At 45.9% G+C, this 12017-nt stretch overlaps 1 protein-coding gene across 1 annotated transcript in view; it reads left to right on the top strand.

Annotated features, from left to right (window-relative positions):
- Nucleotides 1–12017, top strand: part of LOC138487549 (uncharacterized) — a 395452-nt gene that overhangs the window by 347586 nt on the left and 35849 nt on the right. The gene's annotated exons all lie outside the window — the stretch shown is intronic.

Below are 12017 nucleotides of genomic sequence, written 5' to 3'. Positions count from 1 at the left end.
TTTCAGGGTGGAAATAAAGGAGAAGGTGAAGCAACTGGAGAAGGAAGGGATAATAGAAGAGGTGGAATCTGCAGATTAGGTTGGGTGAGCCCGGTGGTGGTTGTTAGAAAAAACAGTGAGGTTGTGTGTGGGTTTGAAGGCGTTGAATAGGAAGGTGTTTCCATTGGCTAGGATCAAGGATTTGATCTCCGTAGTTTCAGGTGCTGGGTTGTTTTCACTTTGAAGTCCGATTATCACAAGGTGAAGTTTTATGAGGTGTCAGTAGAGTTGACTATGTTCATTACACCTTTTGGTTTTTATCACTATAAGCAAATGCTGCTTGGGCTCATTACAGTTTCAAGTGTTTTTCAGAGGGTGATCGACAAGTTATTGGCAGTTTGAGTGGTGTTCATTGTTATTAGGATGACAAATTGGTGTGGGGAAAGGATGAAGAAGTGCACGATGAGAGACTAAAGAAAGTTTGGAAAAGTTTGTGTGAGTCATGTTTGACGATATCCCTTGAGAAGTGTGAGTTTCAGAAGACAAAGGTGAATTGTTTAGGTCATGAGTTATCTGTGGAAGGGCTTAGATCTAAATTGGGTACAGTGGAGGTGGTGAAGCGAATGAGTCTCCCACAAATAAAGGTGAAGTGCTGCCATTTCTTGGGCTAGTGGAGTATTACAGTAAATTGATCAAGAATTTGGCCGACAAGACAAAGCATATGAGGTAGCTGTGAAGACCGGAGGGGGGGTTGTACTTCCGCTCTCTATTGGGTAGAGGAGAGGCACAGAGAACCCCTGCCAAGATTCTCAATTATGGTAGCAATGGACGAGCAATCAAGGCCTAGCTTCTCAGGAGGTGATGGGAGCTGGTTCTTAAGTACAGTGTAGTCCCCAAGCACCCACAAAGGAATGTATTAGTTAAAACACAGTCTTTATATAATTAATATTCAAGGTTATGTACAATATCACGATAACTCACTTTGTACTCGGTTATCTGTAATGGCAAATATACAGTTCTACGAGGTACCACAATTACTATTAGAACTCTTTAAAGTGCATCAACTGTACGGTTAAATGTTACACAAATCAGCTCGTAAAGGAAACCAACAATAGATATCAGAGGAAAGCAGTTGGTTAGAGCAATTGGCAGAATACTGGCCCTGATACCTAGACACAGTTCTGTGTGCAGATAACCCCGCCTGGGCAACCTATAGAATAAAGATATATCACAAGCCCAGTCCAGATATTGTTCACAAGAGTCTTCCCAATAGTTAAGCAACCCCAAATTACCTGGCGTTGTAGCGTTCCTCGTCGGGGAATCGACGGCCCTTCTTAGTGCCCTCCCTTTAAGACAGGAGTCACGGGTCGTCGAACGTCCAATGGAGAACAGGGTGAACTACGGTGGTGAAGTGACAGCTTCTTTCCTAGCGGTGCTCATCGACGGGGAATCGTAAAGGTCCTGCAAGGAAGAGGCGTGCGTGGCACCTCAATGTCGATAGTTCTGGACCGCAAAGAGTTTGAAGAACTGTGGCCCAGCAAGGGCATCAAGTCGTCGGCATCTCTGTGGTCTTTGGGTGGTGGGAAACCCATCGGTGGATGCTCCTCGGTGCGTCGATGGCCTGGCCTTCTCCAGCAGGATAAGACGGGCGATGATGCAGACGAGAGCGTCCTTGGATCAAGTGTTCTTAGGCAACGGGAGCACGGCAGCTCCGGTTGGCAACGGCGGTCGTCGACAGTGGTGGACAACAGTCTGGGCGCTTCTCTTTGGGATTCCGCAGCAGTCCCCGTCTCGGGTCGGCAGTCTTTCGTAGGTCTGTCTACCAGGCAGTTTTGGCAAAGATCAGCTGGTGCACGATGGTCCCTCATAGCTCGGGAAGAGGGCGCCTTACCAGGTCCTCTCTGGGTCAGTCCTTGGAGACAAAGCAGCTTTCAGATTGATGAAGGAGAGTAACAGCAATTCTTCTCTTCCAGCAGGGCTTCAAGGTCAAGCGTCAGTTGCACTCCAGTTACTCACCGTAGTTTGGACTTCAGCTCCTGAACACTTCTGAACACGATTCTTAGCAGTGGAAGGTCTACAGATATACTGTTGATCTCCCATTCATTCCGGTGGGTCACACTCGAGCATCCAATCACTACGAAGGGCATTCAGCAGTCTGTCAGCCAATCAGGCGCACGGTGCATTCAAGCCATTCTTCTCCATCCAGACACTCACAACACAGAATGTGGATTCGGACAAGTACCACGCCATTCAACACTACACACTGCATTCATACCAGTTTCGGGCAGGGCTGTCTCAGTCATTGTGTCGAACACTAGCTACCAGACATCCACAACAAGAAGTGTAGATTCGTCACACACTCCATTCACCCAGGTCCCACCCACAGGCGTACCCACAACATACGGTTGTTGGGAAGGCTGCAGCCAGTCTGGTCGGCACTTCCCCACACTACCCTATATGGAACTTTCACCCAACAGCCAGTCAGGGGTAAGGGACAGAGTCAGGGCTTCCCGCAACTTCGGGAAGAACAAGGTAACAGGCGATGGAAGGCAAGAGGCCACAGGGGCCATCTTGTCTCCAGCAGGAATCTACCAATTCCAATGACAGGGCCTGGGCGTCCCAAAATGGAGGACGCTCAGGGCCCCAGTCAATTCAGCACAGAGCTGCCACCAGTCATTATCCTGCTCTGTGGGCCACACACAGGTGCCCAAAACCATACACTAGGGGCAAAGGGTTGTACCTCCACCCATGGGTGCCATAAAGGTATCCCATGGGTCTGTACACCAAACCAAAAGAGAGAGCTGCACCGCCAGGAGTCCCACATGAACTCCTGTGCGGAAAACACAACAAAACACATGATACAAAGCAGTAAAGGACAAGGAATACGGAGGCCCTGTCCCTCCGATGCATTTCCAGCATCACAGTAACTAACTAAAAAGTGTGTACAGTTTGTGTGGGATGAGCAATGTGAGGGTGAGTTTAAAATGGTAAAACAAAATCTCTTGGCTCCTTCAGCAATGAGTTGAAGGTTTATATATTCACTGATGCGAGTGAGAGTGGAGTTGGGTGCGTTTTGATGCAGCCTAATGGGGTTGACATGAACACTGCGACTTTTGCTTCACAAGCTTCAAGGGATGCCGAGAAGAGGTAATCACTGTTGGAGAGAGAGGGAGGCGTTGGCCAGTGTGCGGGGAATTGAGAAGTTTAAGTCATTTGTCTTGGGTAGGCGATTTCCAATTGTGACAGATCATAAACCTCATGTCGCAATTTATTGTAAATGTGATTTAGCTAGAGTGTTGAGAAGGATTGTTAGGTGGATAACAGAGATGCAGGGGTTGGATTATTAAATTGAAAAATGCAGTGGCGGATACATTGACGAGGAATGTGAGGAGTGGAAGTCGCTGCATAGACGAGCATGAGGGAGTGTGTGGAGAAGAGGAAGGGGAGGTTTTTGTTAACTCGGCTGTGATATGGGAGGAGGCATGGAAAGAACGTTGTGGTGCTGATGAAATTAATGGGAACATGGTTGAATATGTGTGCAGGGAATGGCCGAGTGGTGATGAATTTAAGGGAAATCTCATAGTGAGGATTTATTTGGGCCTGGTTGGGAAACGGCTGGTATGAGGACGTAGGCTGGTGGTTCTGGAAAGCATGAAGGAGAGGCTATAGAAATTGCTCATGTGGGGCATTTTGAGTTGGGTAAAATGAAGGCCTTGATAAGGCGAGATTACTGGTGGCATTTGATGGATGCAGATATGTAGAGGATGTTGAGGGACTGTCTGGAGTGTAGTGAGTGTGATAAGATGTTGACCATGAGAACGCCCCGATGAAAGTGCTGTCAGTTCCTGTTGATGTGTGGGACATCTTGGCAGTGGATATTTTAGGACCGTTGACGCTTGGGGTGCCGCCAGTACCTGATGTTGTGTGTGACGTGGTGGCAGTTGATATTTTAGGACCCTTGGTGCTTCAGCGGGCGTACGGCAGCTATGTGGTGGTGCTGATGGATGTATTGTCTAAATGGCCTGAGGTGTGGGTTTTGAAGGAAATAAGTGCGAGGAAGATTATTCAGTTTTTTGGAGTCAGTGATTTGGCGAGAGAGTTTTCCCAGAAATATTATTTCAGATAATTGTCCACAATTTGTGTGTAGGGAGTTTTTTTAAGAGAATGACATTCGACATACGAGGACAGTGCTGTATCATCCCAAGGGGCATGCTATTGTTGATAGGTTTAACAGGACGATAATGGATGCAGTGGGGATGGATACAGAGACAGGAGGTGAGTGGGTGCGTGCTGTGATGGAAAGGGTATTCCAGTGTAGGTTGGCACCTCATGATGTTACTGTAGTGTCGCTGCTCGTGTTTGAGGAGGAGGAAGCCTAACACTAGATTATGGCCGGGTTGGTTGAATAGGGTGAAGCTTGTGCACGTTGATGATGGGGAGATGAAGAGAAAGGTGGAAGAGAGCATGAACACACAAAAGAGAGGTATGCCAAGTTATACTGTGTGAAGCATGTGCCGAGAGGGGCAGGGACTGTGATAAGAGTGAAGTTAGGGAGGAATGTGCAAAAGTGAATGCCTAGATACTCAAAGGCCATGGTGGTCAAAGAGGATCTGGAGAGTACTGTAAGACTGGAGAATGGAGCGGTCTGGAGAGGGGAGATTTACAAAGTAAGAAGTATTTATACAGAGAGGAGATGTGTTACATTTGTAAATAGTTAAATTGTATGATAGTTGATGTGTCTGCAGAGAGAATGTGGATCTCTGTGTACAGGTTCTTGGACTGGAATGCTGTGCGGAATATCTGGAGTGTTTGAGTTAGAAAGGAAAGGGGTTGGAGTGAGGAGGAGAAGGAGAAGGAGGAGGAGGCTGGAGGCCTGGGCTGCTGTAACCTTATAACTATGAGCAAGAATAAAGACACAACAAGTACCTCAGGTGTGAAGAGTCTTCATAAAATGAAAGCACCTTCAGGAGACTGACCCCACAGACATCCATGCCTACTGCTCATGGATGTTGTGCCGAGCCAGGCGAAGGAAGGTGTCACATCAAAAGAAGCATGTACACTTTTTTGTCTGCTCGTGGAATGCTACTCTGCAACAGTGATCTTATTACTTGTGGACATGCAGAGTGTTTCCAAGAAAATTGCATTTTGTTGTCCTCCATTGGCAAAGCAGTTTTGTTTGCTCGTCTACAGGATGCGGTGAAGAGTTTACTGAACTAATGTGCATAGAAGAAAACACAAAAGCTACTGAAAACAGATAAAAAAGGTGTTTTTGAAGAAGGATCTAAAAAAAAAAAAAGCAGACTCTTAAGAGTCGCCCCTTACTATGAACTCCACCTGCCCTGGATGAAAGTTATTCCCTCATGGCCGCACGCAGCATGAAAGTCACATGCAGGGATTTTGCAGGTGGCGGCCACGAAAATGGAAATGTGGGGATTGTCCAATGAGATGCTTAGAATGTGCGGCAATAGGAAGAGGGACTCCTGCTGGACTGGGGACCGGCCCTCGACGTACTTGGGGACTCACACGTGCCACATTCGACGCTCCTCACCAATTTGGACTATGGAAATGGGACTGTAGCGATTGCCCTATCATGTGCTGCTCAGGGTATATGTCAGAGGAACGCGCGCCAATAAGTTAAAGGACTCCTCCGTCTTTACTGGGGCACGGCCCTGGCAGTACTTTGAGAAAGGCACGTGCCACATTCTGCGTTAGTGAGCATGCTGGCCAATGGAAATGGGACTATGCCCTTTGGCCAATGAGGTGGTCAGGGTGTACGTTACGGAAAAGAGCACCAATAGGGGGAAGAAGTCCTCCTGCTTCACCGGGGCGCCTCCGTCGTGGTGATTGGGGAAGGGCACGTGCCACATTTTGTCCTTCTCACCATATTGGCCAATGGAAATGGGACTGTGGCCTTTGGCCAATTAGGTGCTCTGGGTATGCGTCACAGGAAAGGGAGATAATCACTTTCCCAGAACTTTGTGTACTGCGGCTGGCAAACATGGCAAGGCGCACAGTTTTCGTCGTTGGTGATTACTTTGCGGAAGATCTGTGCGTGTATGCCCTCCAAGAAGACTTTTCTAGCAATTTAGGTTTGGAGGGAGTGGACGTTTTGTGGAGTTGTATGGAATTGTGCTGTGTCGGCGGACTGCTCCTACAATGTCGACGCATGGTCTCTTCGGCAACTGTACATGTTGTGTGCACTTTGGAGGCTTCTTTTTGGGTTCCTTGCCTGGTTCAGTCAACTGAAGATTTTGATGAAAGCAGTGCAGTGCATTTTTCCTACTGCCAAGGGGCTTTTCTCATGTATACTGCCGAGAATCGTGTGGCATTATTCCAATGCTTCCTGTCCGCAGCCAGAGGTCAGAAGGGGTCTTATCAACAGAAGCATGTGCGACTTCTTGAGTGCTGCTGGGATGTTCTCCTGTGAGAATGAGAACATTGGTTGCCGATACATACACCTTTTCAAGGGAAAAGGCATGTCTTTGTCGGCTAGTAGCAATGAAATATTCATGCACAATCTGCACATTACACTGAATACCCTACTGTAAGATTGTGAGCTGCAGTTCAAAACACACATTCACGTATGAACACCGCAAAGAAAGTGTTTCTAGGGAAGCACCTTTAAAAAAAAAAATATTAAAAAAACCCACAAAAATAAAGGTTCTTTTAAGAGCCACCACACCCTACGACGTGCGCTCCCCTGGTACAAAGTTATTCCCTCACTCCTGCGCGCGTGCAGCATGAACAGTCCGCAAATATTGCAATAGTTGCAGGGTGGCACATGGTACATGCGCCCCTTTTACAGATGGCGCCCATAGAAATGGGCTTGCATTGGCTACGGGATTGAGCAATGAAGTTTGTGGGTGTGGTGTGTACTGACCGACAGAGCTACACTGTGTATTTGTTCACAGAAATGCATAGGGTGCCGTTATGGGTGTGTGTTTTATGAGGCACAGTGTGCGGATTTCAGGGTATGCCAACATACATTCAGTGAAAGTGAATGCAAAACACTGTGCACTCGCTACTCATTTACCAATCTATGATGTACATGTGCACTGCTATGGACTAGGTACAATGAAGTGCCTGACTTTGGTTTGTGTGTGTGATACGCAAACATGCCGACATTATTGTTGCTCATTGTGCAGAGAACATTGCACAGCATGTTACAGGAGTTTCAGTTCCGTTTGCGATGAAGGAGGCACTTGCCCAGTTCATGCGTTTCTTTCTGATCTCTTGGATAACCTTCTATCGCAGTATGCAGCTACCGATGTGGCAGCGTCATTTTCTATTTGGGCCGTCAATGCCAACAGCGTGGTACATTGTAAAGAAGTGTATTTGTGCATTTCTTTGTCATGTGCCAATGTCACTCTTTGCCCATGCCATTATGACGTTTCACAGCACAAATACTTTTCCTTACCTACAACGTTCAACTTACTGTGGCAGCTATCTCAATTTCTGCACACCCCATCTAAATTGGCTTGGTGCCTTTTTTTGCAAGTAGTGATATTTTCTTGTACTAAGTGTTGCCCTGTGACTGTCTTCAAAACGCTCTGCAACACGTAAAGAAACCTTTGTACAGTGCACTCCTTTCTAACCGACAGCACTACAGTGTTCTCCACATTACCATGCCTCCCGCTCTGCATGCGTGCATTGGCAATTCTGTTGTTCATTTGTGAAAGGTGCTTTCTTTGTTTACCTTTTTTCGTTCCCCAGTGCATCTTTATTTATTATCGTGTTCTAATACACGCCACAGAAGGAAAGGCAGGAAAAGTCAGGTAAGAAGAGGCAGCACCTGCCTAGATATTATAGGGGGCATGCCGGGAGACGGAATTATTGGGTGGCCATCACCCATATAGGCGGTACTCATTGTAATGCTCCTGTAACGGCCGTTGTAATGCACTTCCAAGTACCTTCCCTGTGCACAGTAGTGCATTGCACTACATGTACAATACAATGCCCTTTGCCAGGTAAGGGTCTGTAGCGCAGCATATGCTTTGGAAAGGTTGTTTTACAGCTCCTCTGCCCTACAGGAGGGGCCCTCTTGTGGCCCGCAGCAGATGTGGCAAATGCTGTACATGAAAGTACCCAACGTCATTCTTTGAAAGGCGGTAGCCGGCCTACTGCTTCTTTGTCCTTCAATTTGAGTTGTCGTCACATGCAGTACAAACACTTTGTTACGCCATTACTGTTAGCGGTACCATTCACGGATATACATACATTGTGGAATACAAGAATGTTTACAACAATGCCAACCACAGCTTCTTTACCTATGCCACAAAGCCATTTATTCTGTGCAACCCATGCACATACAACGCTTTTCCAACCACCAGTAAGCTTTTTTGCGCTCTGCATATTCTGCTATTTCCTTACTTGCCTTTACATGCACTAGTATGTGCGTGCAGAAGGTGCACCAGCTGTTGAAATTTTGCAGCCTTACTACAAACTTTCCCACTTGCAGTTACATGTTTTCTTCAACTGCATAACCGGCAGGTGACCTGTTCATACTTTCCGTCTCACTGCTCAGTGCACACACAATGCATCAGTTTCACGGGTCATGGAAAGGAAAGCAGCAGATAAATCTAAGTAATGCCACATTTAACATGCTCACATCACAGTGCAGGTTGCTGTTCTTTGTTTACCAGTGGCCGTTTACAGTTAGGAGTACTTTAGCCACACATTGCTAAGTTTGCAGAGCCTCCCACGAAGTGGACAGCAATACTTTAAATGCGGTAGCCTACTGCATGAATACGTAGGGCTGGCGACAGGGCCGGTCTTATCAGCATACACTGCATGACCTATGCATGGCTCTAGGTGTGGAACGTAAACACGTATGCGTCCACAACTACTTAAAAGTGCATTTCAAGATGTGGACATGCAGACACTAATGGAGTACTTGCTGTGTAATTGCACATACGCCAACCAGTTGAAGTCTGTATATGTTACTAAAAACCTTTTCCCTTTACTGAAAAAACTACCCTAAAGCAACGTTATGCTTAAAGTGCCCTACTAAAAACCTATGAAATACACTAACAAAAAAACGTTCTTAAAGGGACGTTATAGGTAAGTTGCACTAGCAAAAAACTATGAAATTCAATATGAAAAACATTGTTACAGGGACGTTATGGTTACACGTAAAACCAGAAAACCCCCGAAATTCGACAGTTATGGTAAGCTAAGCAACCATAACTCGTGCCACCATTGTGCACTGCAAGGACTAACAACCATGACATCAAAGATGCCATCACAAATCTCATTCATGACATCACTGATGACATCACATGTGCATTTAGTTTTAATAGGAAGCTTCCACAAGGGACTGTTATTGTAATGGTGACAGAAAACTATCAAAGATTATTGGAAGAACTATCATGAGATAAGTAGGTCATGGAGGAATGCATTGCTATACACACCATTGTATTACACACTTCTTCATTGTACATGAAGGAACTCATGTACAAACGTAGGCATTGTCTACACCATGTCTCATTGGAGTGTAACCTTCTAAATCTTTCCATGTTACATAGTGAAATCATGAATGCATTTGTTTTAGAGTGTCGGTTACTGTGAAACATGTAAGAAGTAGCTACCATTGCCTTTATAACTACATAATTGCACTACTGCACAGAAACCATAAAGACACCACAATGCATACAAACATGACCATATACAAGGGAATTAAAGCAAGCTAAAAAGGAGCAGTATTGCCAGAAACTGTTCATAACATAACTGATTATCTTCATGCACAGAAAGCAGTGCTGTGTTTGACGCTTACCTCTTCCCCTATATGTATATGTATCATATGATGTGAGTCAACCGTAAGGAAAGTAGTGTAAGAACATACGAGAAGGGTGCCATACACAAATATAGAACCTTTTGAATTGTTTGTTCCTGACTGTTAGTGAAGAAAAGCACCTGGCCTACTTATGGTAGTGAACAAAACAGAGGGAGCCACACATGTGATTTCATCAGTGATGTAATGAATGAGATTTGTGATGGCATCTATGATGTCATGGGTGTTAGTCCTTGCAGGGCACACTGGTGGCACGAGTTATGGTTGCTTAGCTTACCATAACTGTCGAATTTTTTTTTCCGGGTTTACTTGTAAACCATAACGTCCCTTTAACAACGTTTTTTGTTACATATATATATACATTGGGAGGGAAGCTAAATTGCACAAGGGCAGAAGGGAGGAGCTCTTGACTGTGGTAAGTGAGTTGGAGTGAACAAGCAGGGGAAATATGTTTTTTTTGGGATTATGGACCACCTGTGTACTACATTACCCCAATAGAGAGATAGGATATTAAAATACCACTTTCAGTTGGTGTAGGGCAGTGTATCCGAGAATGGGCAGGAGAAGGAACGTTCGATAGTGAGATAATTGAAAACATGTTCTCATATTTATTGGTGACCTATAAAGGCACCAAATGGATGAGCTTCTCCCCACACAATAGAGGTAGGCCCTTGGGCTCGCCTCTACTCGATCTGAAAATCGAAAAAAATTATCTTTGATAGCGCTACTTTTAATGCGCACCGTCCTTCGTGATGTTAGATTTAATGAATTGCTTCCATAACACTTGATATTCCGCGTTATTCTACTGCTCCTGAAATTACTGCATTTACTTGAAGCTACGACCGTCATTCCAAGACGGCCGCCCGACCTGACCAACTTGTCTGCTTCCTGGCATAAGCTCCACCAGGCTGCTGACCTGTCCCATTGGCCCTCCTGCCTTCTTAACCAGCCAATATGCAAGCCGGTAGGCGTAGCCGGCCTCCAGCAACAAGGCCTGCATTAAGGCCTTCTACCTGTCCCAGCCTGTCCACGCCTTCCCAGCCGTCAGCTGGTTACTCTGCCCACCGGAACAAAACATAAGGTACTCTCCAACCACTACGCATCAGTGAGTGTACCGACCAGCACAGGGTGGTGAACTGTCCTGCCCCTTGCAAGTATGCCCACTTAAGAACACACCTCGTGATGCTCTTTGCCTATCTGTACGCATTGCCCTATAATGTTGTGTTTTTAAGTGCCTCACCCATAAACGTGCATGGCGCTAAATGTATGTTTTAAACACAATATGAAGAGCGATTTGCTTTTCTAGCGCCACCTACATTACACTGTAGCCGGACACTAGCCTTCAATATGACCCGCCCATAGTATAAGAGTGTTCTCTGCCATCCAGACTAGATTATAATACTATTCTGATGATAGCACACTGAAAATCGAAACTAGCTGCTAGCACATCCAGGTCCAGCGTGTTAGAATTCTCTCTCTGCATTTTTACAATACAAAGGTACTGAATGTTAGCACACTGTATACTCTAGTCACCTGTGTTTCAGGCCCCTGGGCCAAAATCGAACCTAGATTCCAGTAAATAGCACCTCCCAGATATAGCACAGAAACATACCTGCTATCCATACTGGAAGATACCCAGATGCTAGCACATAGCATGCTCCTGGCATAGACAGAAAATATCCCCTGCCTGCCTCATTAAAGTTGTTCAAACCCTAATACTTACCGCCGCTATACTTAGTATGATGTCCCTTTCAATTAAAGCTAGCCCTCCGAAGGATAGAAACCTGAGACTCAGGTCTAGACTGCCTAGCATCTACGAACCTATAAGAAACCACCCTAATAATGCCAAGATATGCACCATTACCCAGCCAAAGAAGGCTCCTCTAATAGTAAAGCAGTCTACCCACACCTGCGTTCAAACCCCTACCAAGACTCACACAACTCAAGATACCTTATCACCCAAAACTTTCTAACAGCCAAACCTAACAGTTCTTTAACGCTAACAGGATCCCTCATCAAAGCTAGATCAGTGGTAGCCCATGCTTCGGAAATTGCAGACATCCTAAATAATGATAACCTGGACCTATTGGCCATAACTGAGACTTGGCTTCACGAAGCTGCGGGACCAATTCTAATGTTAGCAGTGCCCGATAGCTACCAAATCCTCAGAGCTGACCGGCCTAAGGCCAGAGGCGGTGGACTAGCCATCATCCTCAAATCTACCCATCCCATTAGACTTGCTGCGTCA

Source organism: Ambystoma mexicanum, chromosome 9, assembly GCF_040938575.1.
Source record: "Ambystoma mexicanum isolate Mex_15411 chromosome 9, UKY_AmexF1_1, whole genome shotgun sequence".
Classification (NCBI taxonomy): Eukaryota; Metazoa; Chordata; class Amphibia; order Caudata; family Ambystomatidae; genus Ambystoma; species Ambystoma mexicanum.
The sequence above is the reverse complement of the archived record's forward strand: the minus strand, read 5'-3'. Positions and strand labels throughout refer to the sequence as shown.